Source organism: Vombatus ursinus, unplaced genomic scaffold (genome assembly GCF_900497805.2).
Source record: "Vombatus ursinus unplaced genomic scaffold, bare-nosed wombat genome assembly UNPS02014859.1, whole genome shotgun sequence".
Classification (NCBI taxonomy): Eukaryota; Metazoa; Chordata; class Mammalia; order Diprotodontia; family Vombatidae; genus Vombatus; species Vombatus ursinus.
This window is the reverse complement of record NW_020954637.1, coordinates 4,547,561-4,559,541: the sequence shown is the minus strand read 5'-3', so window position 1 is coordinate 4,559,541 and position 11,981 is coordinate 4,547,561.

Sequence of the window (11,981 nt, the reverse complement as noted above, 5' to 3'; positions counted from 1 at the left end):
ACACACACACACACACACACACACACACACACACACACACACACACAGAGTATCTTCACTGACTAGACATTCCAGCTTACAGTGACCTTGTCAAGGCAGGATCAGTATAATGTTTTACTTCATAACTGGCATCTACAGGAATGTATCCTTTTTTCATCACACTACCAGCTTTTTCCATCATTAACAAGAAATGGGAAGTAGTGATAATTACTTTAAAAACAATAAAGAATCAGCTTTTTATTTGTTTCTTTGAATACCTGGGTGTTACAGATATTTAATACAGATAGTAGCAATGCATGGCTGTGAGAGAGAGACAGTGGAGGATAAGAAGCCCGGCATGCTATGGTTCTTGAGGTCCTGAAGTGTCGGGCACAACTGAACAACTGAACAACTGAACAACAACAACATATTTTAGAGGGTGCTCAAAGGAGACGCTATAAAGGACACAGTTCAATTTTTTATGACTATTTCATATATGTAAAAAATGGGGGGGGGGTAATGTGTACTCATGATCTTACTTCACATGTGCTATACCAAATATGGTTTCAAGAAGAGAGAACAGAGAGGTGGGAGGAAGTTCAGCTTGGCCAAAGACCATAGTGCTTAGAACCAAGAGATCCACGCTAAACTCTAACTGCGCTTAGAGCCCCCAGCATGGTACAGGGTCCATGAACTAGAGATGCATAATATGTTGGAAAGATCATTTTATAGAAGAGGAAACTGAGGCCCAAAGAAGCAAGGTAGCTTGTCCCAAGTCCTCCATGGTACATGATTTAGATATAAAGGCTGATACTATAAGCAAACTGAGAGAGCACGGAATAGTTTACCCGTCAGATCCATGGAGAACAGAAGAATTCGTGACCAAACAGGAGATAGAGAACATTACGAAAAGCAAAATGGATAATTTTGATTACATTAAATTGAAAAGTTTTTGCACAAACAAAGCCAATGCAACTAAGATTAGAAGGAAGGTAGAAAATTGGGAAAGAATTTTTACAACCAGTCTCTCTGATAAGGGCCTCATTTCTAAAATATATAGAGAATTAAGTCAAATTTATAATACAAGCCATTCCCCAATTGATAAGTGGTTAAAAGATATGAACAGACAGTTCTCAGATGAAGAATTTAAAGCCATTTATAGTTATATGAAAAAATGCTCTAAATCACTATTGATTAGAGAAATGCAAATCAAAACAATTCTGAGGTACCACATCACACCTATCAATTTGACCAACATGACAAAACAGGAAAATGATAAATGTTGGAGAAGATGTGGGAAAATTGGAACACTAATACATTGTTGGTGGAGTTGTGAAATGATTCTACCATTTTGGAGAGCAATTTGGAACCAAGTCCTCCATGTACTAAGGAGCAGAAGCAGGATTCAAACTCAGGCTGCACTCTCTTAGTCTCCTTTTCCTAATCTATAAAAGGAAGAAGTTGGACAAGATGATCACTGAAGTCCAAAGCAGTTCTGACATTCTCTAACAATCCATTTTTTTCATATTCATAATTTAAACCAATTGAAATAGTTCATGAAATGTATCATCATGATGTAAATCTGAATGATCACATACTGTCTAAGCATACATGAAGCTACAGTCTGAATAGAGGCCTTTTTCCTTTGGGGTTTTAAAATACTGACAATGCAAAATACTTAAGATGTAGCATTTCAGCAAGAACACTGATAACAGCAAGAGTATAGGGAGGGAGAGCAATGAAAACGGTAAATGCCCTTGAAATTATGCCATAAAAGGATCGGTTGAAGGAACTGTGAATATTAAGCCTGAAAAAGAGAAGACATAAGGAAAAGAATGATAGCTATATCCAAATATTTTGGTGGCTGTGATATGAAAGAGGGATTCTATATGGTCTGTTTGGTTCCAGAGCACAAAGCTAAAATACTCTAGGTGGGAGGTGCAAAGAGGTAAATTTAGGCCTGATGTTAAAAAAAAATTTCCTAATAATTAGGACCAACTAAAAGTGAAATGAACTATTAAGAAGTAGTGGGTTTCTTCTAACTGGAAGTTGTGAAATAAAAGTTAAATGACCACTTGTCATTTAAGTAGTAGCTTTTTCAGGTATTAGTTCCATCCTAATCTAAAAATCTCTAATTCTGTCAATATACATATTTTTTAAAAGTCCTTCTTTAAGAATTAGTCATGGATCATATGACAAACAAAATAAAGACTAGACCTTTATTCTGATGTTCATAAACTCTCAAACCTCTTCAAAATAGGAACTATGCACAAAACATAAAGCAATTTTAGCTGTCTAAAACGTATAAGACACCAAGAATTCTAAATGGGACCCAATGAACTAACAACAGATAACAACCACCCACCACTATCAAGTGGCCCAGTGACCCAAACAACCTACTGGTTTGCAAAAGAATTCAACTGTAAGCCCATCCCTAAGGCTCCAGAAAGCTAAAAAACTGAAGCTTGCTCAGGTCTACAGGAGCACAGCAGGGCTCTCTGACAGAGAACTGTAAAACAAGATGGATGCGTGCAAAGGCTTGCAGCACTCCACTAAGCATGATGGAAAGAACCTAGCATCCTGTGAGAGCCAGTTCAATCCCTCCAGCAATCACCCGAGGCACAGACTGAGGCTAGTGAAATGTGAATTGTCCAGTACAGGAGAAGGTGAGACATCTAGCACAGAGTCTAAACCCCAGGAAAACCACCATCAAAGGGGAATCAGAAAGTAAACAAGAGGGGAAAGGGGAGGAAAGCATGAAACTACCAAAGATCTCAGAAGGAAGAAAAGTCAATTAAAACCTTGAGCTTAAGTAGACAAACCAAAAGGGAAGATAGCAATAACAGAAGGGAACATGGCCTCCAGATCAGATAAAAAAGTCCAGATATCTATGAATACATATTGCAAGGCAAAGAAAAAATAATCAATACCTGATGAGGTAGAGGACCCTATGGATTTCCAAGAGGACATGGAAAACCAGTAGGATGTTACTAAATAATTCAATAGAGAAATAAAACTTGTGAAAATTTATAGCCTAAACAGCAGAAATAATTCACAAAGTAGAAAACTTGAATCCACAGTGGCAAGTTATTACCAAAAAACAAAATACTGAGTAACTGACTAGAAATGGAAATAAACAGAAATGAAGGACAATGTGGAAGAAGAGAAGCAGAAAGCAATAAGGTTAAACAAAAACATACTCTCCATATAAGCAAAATATATTGAGCTTGAAGACAGAATGTGTAGAGATATATCAGAATTACAGATTTCCCAGAAGAACAAGCTGAGGGAAGTGGAGTCAAGATGGAGGAGTCAGTCAACATTTTGCCTGGTTCACCCAACACCTCTTCCACAACTATACCGAACTCTGATCAGGAAAATCAAGAAAAAAAAAATCACATTGAGTCATCTCTCCAGCCGAGGGCAGCTTAGGTAGATGGGCAGAGAGTAGGGCCAGGGGCACAGCCCAACAGTAGCAGAGGCAGCAGAGGGTGACCGTAGGAACAATGGGGGTCATTCTTGCACCCAGAAAAACAGCAATGGGTGCCGGCTGGAAGCTCTGTCACCCCATTACAAAATTGCAGGGCACAGAGGAGCAGTCATAGTCACAAATGAAAGAGGTCCCAGCAAGGAACAAGTTCCAAAAACTTAGCTTTTTGTCTCTGAACCCAAGAGCAGAGAACTCTTTCTAACCTTTAGCCACACAAGCCCAGCAAGAATTCTTAGAAGAGTTAAAGACGGAGATTTTTAAAAGGTCAAAAAAAAGATTATAAAAAACAATTAAGAGTGATACAGGAAAAATGGAAAAGAAATGAGAGACATGCAAGAAAGTTATGAAGAGAATTAACAGCTTTCTTGAAGAGGTACAAAATTTTGCCAAGGAAAATAACTCCTTAAAAATTAAAATTGATCAAATGGAAGCTGATGACTCCATGAGACATCAAGAAATAATAATATAAAGTCAAAAGATGGAAAAAATAAAAGAAAATATGAACTTTATTGTTGGAAAAAAATGGCCTGGAAAATACATCAGGAGACATAAATTTGAGAATTTCTACTTTCAAGACTTCCTGAAAGCCATGAACAAAAAAAGAAGCGATACATTGTATTTCAAGAAATTATAAAGGAAAATTGCCCAGATATCTTAGAACCAGAAGGTAAAGTAGAAATCAAAATAATCACCAGTCATATCCAGAAAGAGCCCCAAAATGAAAACCCCCAGGAATACTGTAGCTAAAACATAGAATTCCCAAGTCAAAGAAAAAATACTGAAAGGGAGCCAGAAAGAAATAATTCAAACACAAGGAGCCACAATCAGAATCACATAAGATTTAGCAACCACCACCTTAAAGAAACAGAGAGCTTGGAATATGATATTCCGGAAGGAAAAAGATCTGTGATTATAGCCAAGAATAACCTATCCAGCAAAATCTTCCAAGAGGAAGAAAAGACATTTAATGAACTAGAAGACTTTTAAGTATTCCTGATGAAAAGACCAGAGCTCAAAAGAAAACCTGACACAGGACTCAAGAAGCATAAAAATGTGAGCATGAGTGAGAAATCATAAGGTACTACACAAGGTTAAACTGTTTACATTTTTATATGAACAGCAGATATATGTAACCCCTTAGAATTTTATCATCACTAGGGTTCTTCTAGGAATTCTAATTAAATAGAGGGTATCAATCTGATCCTATTATGTTGGGATCATCTCAAAAGAATCGAAGGGAGGAGAAAAGAAATGTACTGGGGGAGGGAGAAAGAGAATGGAGAAAATTACCTCACAAAAGGGACAAACAATGCAGAGTTTATATAATAGAAGAAGTACTGGGGTGAGCAGGCAAAATTTGAACCTCACTCTCTTCTAAACTGGTTTTAAGAGGGAAGAATAAACATATATACACAGATGGGTATAGAAATTCATCTTATTTAACTGGAAAGTAGAAGGTAAAGAGAAAGGGAAGGAGAGAAATACACAGTTAACAATCATAACACTGAATGTGAATCGAATGAACTCATCCATAAAACAGAAGAGGACAGCAGAATGGATTAGAAACCAGAATCCAACAACATGTTGTTTACCAGAACACGTCAAAAATTAAACACTATAATGTAAAAAAAAATTAGAAATAAAAACAAACAAACAATAAGAAAACTGTCTAGGACTTCAGAATACAGAAAACAAAGTGCTAATTGAAAGAATTCACCCACCACCTCCAAGAAAAAGAAAAAAGAACAAAACTCTACGCTGTGAACTCTAATATACAAAACGGTTTATTTTAACAATTCCACTGACAAATTCTGCAAGCAACAAAAAAAAAGACCTTCAAATACAAAGGAATGCAAATTCAAATAATACAACACTATTTTGCACTCACTAGAAACCAGAGGAGGGAATGAAATAATATATTTTCTAAACATTAAAACCAGGATTTAAGAGAGATACTGATATGATAGTTAAAAACAAAATGGAGTAACAGTTTATATTTCCTGACCACTGGAAATTTTTATTGAAAACTGATGTAGAAATATGATATATTATGGAGAACTAATATAAGAATTGTAACCTATAGGGCTGGTTCAGTTGTAGCTACCATTTTAATTAATAAATTTTATTCTAAAGTACGGTCTAGATTTTACATGGGTGGATTAAGAAACTATCTGCACTAAAAGTAAACTTTATCTTTGAGAGGCAAATGAAGCAAATAAATGATCATTGCTCCTAAAAAGAGAAGAAATCATCTAGTATAATTTATTCATTTTAAAGATAACTGAAATCTAGAGGTCACAAAACTTATCCATAGTCCTATAAATTCTTGAAATAGTATAGTATTACTACTACGCATGTACTTCAAAAGGAGAGCAGGTAGGGTCACACAGTGGATAAAGCACCAGGCCTGCAGTCAGGAAGATGTGAGTTCAAATCCAGCCTCCACACTAGCTATATGACCTTGGACAAGTCACTTAATCCTTTCTGCCTCAGTTTCCTCATCTATAAAATGAGCTGGACAAGTAAATGGCAAACCACTGCAGTATCTTTGCCAACAAAACTCCAAACGGGGACAAGAAGAGTCAGACACAACTGAAATGACTGAACAACAACCTCAAAAGGAGGACAGGGATGTAAAGTCCCACATATTCAACAATATTTCTACAACTACTTTCTATTGCAGCAAAGAAATGGAAGGAAAGTGAGTGCCTACAAATTGGCAAATGGCTGAACAAACTGAACAAACATTACAAGAATATAAAGGATTACTGTGCCAGATGGAATGATGAATAAGAAGAATTGAGAGAACTTTGGAAATACTTAGAAAGGAGCACTGTGATGCAATGGAAAGAGGACAGCCTTTAGCATCAGAAGGCCTCGATTCAAATCCCACCTCTGGCTTTTACTATCTGTGTGACCTTAGATAAATCATTTGATGTCTCTGTGTCTCAGTTTCCCCCTGTATAAAATGAAAGGGTTTAACTAGATGGCCTCTTAAGACCCTTCCAGCTTTAGATCTAAGGGCAGCTACGTGGCACAATGGATAGAGCATCAGGTCTGGAATCAGGAATACTCGAGATCAAATTCAGCCTCAGCTACTTGGTAGCTGTGTGACCCTGGGCAAGTCACTTACCCCGGTTTGCCTCAGTTCCCTCAATTGTAAAATGAGCTGTAGAAGGAAATGGCAAATCACTCTAGTATCTGTGCCAAGAAAAGGATCACACAAAGAGTTGGACATGACTGAACACCAATTTTAGATCTATGATCTGAATCACTTTTATCAACTGAATCAAAGCAAAATAACCAGAACCAACAGATCAAATCATATGATGACTACTCTAATGTAACACAAAATAACATTGAAAGACTTGAAACTTCTGAGCAATGCAATCATGACTTCAGAAAACAATTGGTGAAACATGCCTCCTCTTCTCTCTTGGCAGGGAAGGGGTGAGCTATAGGTACTGAATGAGGCATGCCTTGCCAGACATAGCCAATTCATGGATCTGTTTCACTTAACTGCAACTCTTCCTTACAAGAGAAGGTTAAATTAGGGCAGTAAAACATTGAGTGGTAAGACTGATAACAAAAATAGTATCGATAAAAATTTTTTCAAAAGAAATGGAAACTATAGAAAAAGACCTGAATCAAACCAATTTAGAGCTGCAAGGGACCTGTAAGGTCATCTCCTCAAATCCCCTCATTTTACAGATCAGGAAACTGAAAGCCTGAGAGGCTAGGTAATTTGCCCAAGGCAACAAAAAGTGGACAGTAACAGAGACAGAATTCAAACCCAGCTTCTAAATAGGATACTTTTTCTATCATGCCACTCTAAAGAGAAACATAAATATGTCCAAATGAAGAGAAAACAAGATTTATGGATATTGTGTTCTGATCATTTGAAAAACAAATAAAAGGCTGTTCTAAAATTATAAAGATTTCCTAAATCAATCAAGAATATGAAAAGACATATCTAAAATATGTATTTTCACCTATTTTTGCTACGTAAAATCATACAGCCTTAGACAAAAACTAATCTCACTAGAAAAAACAGCCTACATGTTATAATGGAAAGAACGCTGGACTCAGAATGAGGAGCAGGAAAGGCCTAGTTTAAGATCCCTGCTCCGAGTGTAACAGCTGGGCTACCCTGGGCATGTCATACTGAAGCTCTCTGAATACAGCTTATAAAAAAAGGAGATGAGAATACTTTCAATACCTGCCTCCAAGTTACTTCGATGAAAACACCCCACAACCCACCAAACTCCATGTAAATGTGATAATTACCATAAGGCTTTATATCATGCTTTGAACACACAGGGTAGCATAATCCTCACAAAACATCTAAATTAGACTGGAGAGGACAGGGACTAGACCAGTGATTGATTTCACTGATATGGAGAATTTCCAGATAAGGATATTCCTCCTAATTATGCGGATCATCCCCTTCTCGACTATTCAGGAGAGCTGCCTAAAGCACTGAGAACCTTTGAAGGGGACTTGATGAGGCAAAGCAGCTAGTCTGGCTGTCCTCAAGGCCGGAGCCCTACCAGTTCCCTAGATCCATACAAGAACAAAATAATCTAATCTTCTAACTCCACAACACAAAAACTACATTTAAAACATTAAATGGATTTTATCATTTTTGGCAAGTGCTACATTATGTTATGTTAATCTTTACAAGTGTCTCTTTGGTCAATATTCATTTCCCCACTTCCTTTAAATTACAGCTTACTTGCTGTAACAACGCAACCATGCAAGTAAAATTAGGCCAAACCAAAGAGTAACAATGAACACAGGTCATCAGTACTGAAAGAAGTGCTGACACAAATCAAATAAATGAAGCTCTAGCCATTAGACTATGGATGTCCAGTCACTTCTCAACAATTTAATTTCCTGAATCTAAGATTAAGACTTCTTCCACATTTTTCTACCTCTACTGAATGCAAACAATAGGTTACATAGAACCCTCAAATGCCATCATCATCATCATCATCATCATGTGACTTAAACTTTCTTAGTCTGAAATGAAACTTAAACCTGGTTTTTACTGGTCATAGAAGCACAGAATCTAAGAGTCGAAGGTGAAACCTCCTCAGATGACACTGAGTACAGCCAGTATTTGAACACAACTCGTTTCCATGACCATCTAAAACTGTGAAAGGAGGGAGGGAGGGAGGGCAGGAGAACTCACCACCTGCTAAGGTGGCCCAAGCCTTACCACACAATTCCAAAAGTGAAGGCTTCTCTTTCTCTTGGATAACCCTAATGTCCCGGAACACATTCTTCTGTGTCTGCACATAAGCTAATGTAAATTATCTTCCTCCAAGAGACTAGGCACAGTATACAGACCCTGATCACTGAAACAGTACTGCTTCTGTAAGAAGCAGAAGAGAGGGAGCCCGAGACAAGTACTACACAGGAATCTCCACAAAGCACAGCCTAGCCCCATCAGGGACCGTGCTGGGTTTTCTTAGCTTAACCACCCTCTCTGTTCTTCAGGAGGTGCTTTCTTTTCTGTGTATTTCCACATACACATACAAACACACAATTAGTATGGCGCTGTGCTTTCAATGGGCAATTAATAGTTGTTAAATAGATGTCTACCAACTAATATATAGTAGGCCTTATACTCCTAATACGGCTCCTGCTAACTACACTGGAGAGAAGACTTATCCCCAACTCTCTGGGCTTTGACCCTCAACTTCTTACATAGGCCCACTCTCTGCTCCCACTTGCAGCTGCCTAACAACTACCCAAAGGTAGAGGCAGCTAGATGGTTCAGTGGATAGAGCGCCAGGCCTGGAGTCAGGAAGATCCAAGCTCAAATCCAGCCTCAGACACTTACTTGCTAGCTACGTGACCCTGAGTAAATCACTTAACCTCTCTCTGTTTGCCTTAATCCACTGGAGAAGAAAACGTCAAACCACTCAAAATCCCATGGACAGTATTGGTGTGCTATGGTCCACGGGGCTCAACCAAGAGTCTGACAGGACTGAACAACGACTGCTCTGCCCCCTTACTTTCCCCCAGTAACAGTCAGCCACTCTTGTTCCTAACTTGCTGTTAATCCCTACACTGAATATGAATCACCATTAGCCATTAATCTATCTCATAGACCTTCACATCAACTTCGACACCAGTAGTGTACACACAAATGGTACTGCCAAGACCAATGTGAGACTACATAGAGTATCTGCCAGTTTTGTGACTGCTAGTGTGTTTGCAGACAGCAGGGAAGGAGCTAGGAGATAAGAGACTGAATGTGAGAGAAAGAGGATGGCTGATGGCCCAACTTCAGGAAAGGATGGCATCAGTGAGGGCACAAGTAGAAAAGATGGTCTTAGCAAAGAAAATGGCTACCTCTGCTTCAAAAATATTAGACAAAGAGAGAAAAGAGAAGGAATGATGTAGAGGAATTTTAAGGAGTTAAGAAGGGAATAGAAGGAGGTCACAACAGATGGCCTCAACGTTCTCAGTAAAGCAAGAGGCAAGATCATCTGATAAAAGGAAGATAACAGTGGAGCTGAATAGTAGAAAATTTTCATCAGCCACTAAGGGGAGTGGGATAAAGAGTCAATGAATATGTAATTGGAAAAAAATACTAATTCTATAAAAATAAAGACCTTGAATCAAGAGGATAGGATATTTGGGGGGGGGGGCCACAATTGGAGTTAAGTGACCTGCCCAGAATTGCAAAGCTGGTCAGTGTCTAATGCCAAATTTCAATATGGGTCCTCACGACTGCAGAGCTGGTGCTCTACCCACTGCTTTAGGAGGATAGGATTTTAGGTCCTGCCTCAGATGCTTAGCAACACTGTAACTTTTAGCAAGTTACTTAATGCCCGTTTCATTTTTAAATGGGAATAATAATAGCACCTACCTCACAGGGCTATTGTAAGATAACATATAAAGTGCTTTGTAAACCTTAAAGTGACATATAAATGAATGGCTCACTACCTGATACCTGCTTAGATAAACACATCTGTACCCTCTTTAAAAAAAAAAAAGTCAATAAATAATGAAAAGATTGGCTTATGACACTAAGGGGTCCATTTTGATTATAAAACAAATTTGTAGTGGACCCAATAAGCGCAATGATGTGACTTTTTCCAGCAGAGTAAAGCACTTGAGGAATACAGCCTGAAAAGCAGACGAGGGTGAAAGATGACTGACGGCTGAAGAACGGCAGGGCATAGAATAAGAAAGAGGGTAAGGCAGAATGGAATTGAATTAGCTAACTTTAGGGTCAATACTATGAAAGGATCAAAGTGAGGAAAGGGCCAAGAGGATCAACTGGAAAAGGGAAGATCATGGTAGAGATGAAAAACGGGTTTAGAATGAATGAGGCTGAGAAAAATGTAACGACAAAAGACTGTAATTAAAGGGGAATCTGAAAACTCAAAACCATGATGGCGACACCATTAGAAGAAATGGGAGAAAACTAAGCTATGCTCATCCCCTATGGGTGGTTGAGGCAGAATGCATATGTAGGTAATGAAAGTTGGAGGCTGATGAACTGGGAACCCATATTTGAGGGGATATTAACAGGCATATTGAAACTTACTAGTCCAAGGGCAGAGGTTGGGATAGAGAGGAAGACTTGTGGTTCAGGTAATGAACTCCTTAAGAAAGAAAAGAGTAGGGGCAGCTAGGTGGCGCAGTGGATAGAGCACCGGCCCTGAAGTCAGGAGGACCTGAGTTCAAATCCAGCCTCAGACCAAACACTTGACACATACTAGCTGTGTGACTTTGGGCAAGTCACTTAACCCCAATTGCCTCACTTAAAAAAAAAAAGAAAAGAAAGCAAGAAAAGAGTCTTTTCTGTTAACCAGCTATATAAAGAATTTGTTCTCAGAGAATGTACTTAGGGAAGGTGGATTGAGCATTTGGGGAGGATTATTTGTCGTGCCAACAAAGACTGTATCAATAATTCCTTTTTTAAAGGAGAATGAATTGGCATGATTAAGTATTTGAAGGAATATAAACACGTACATAAAAACATACACAGGCTAGAGGTCAATAGATGCCAGCAAATAAGGATCTGAACTGAGTGAGGAGGACCATGGGATAAACCTCAAAGGAGAAGAGAAAGACTGCTGAACAATGGTTACAGAGGATGTTGAAAGTAAAGGGGGCAGGGAGGTGGGGTCAGACAATGCACTGGAAACATGAAAGAAAGAGCAACCAGCACCAAAGACAGTGACCAAAGATATATCCTCTTGTAGAGCCAGATTTACAAAAGGACATGAAAAGGACCTATCAGGTAGGTGGTAGACTTTTGGTAAGGCCCAAATTGTGATGTTATCTTGGTACCATTCTTTGTCTTCAAGTTTCCCAAACCAGCCTCTGTGTTGGTCTTTATCAAAGTGCAATGCCTATGCTGAATTCACTATTAATTTTTAACTCTAGAACACCAAAGCCAACTTTTGGCTGTGCACAGAATTTCCCTGGTGCCCAGCGGGCCATAATTTTGGTCTCCTTGAATTCATTATCAGTGCAAAGCACAGTG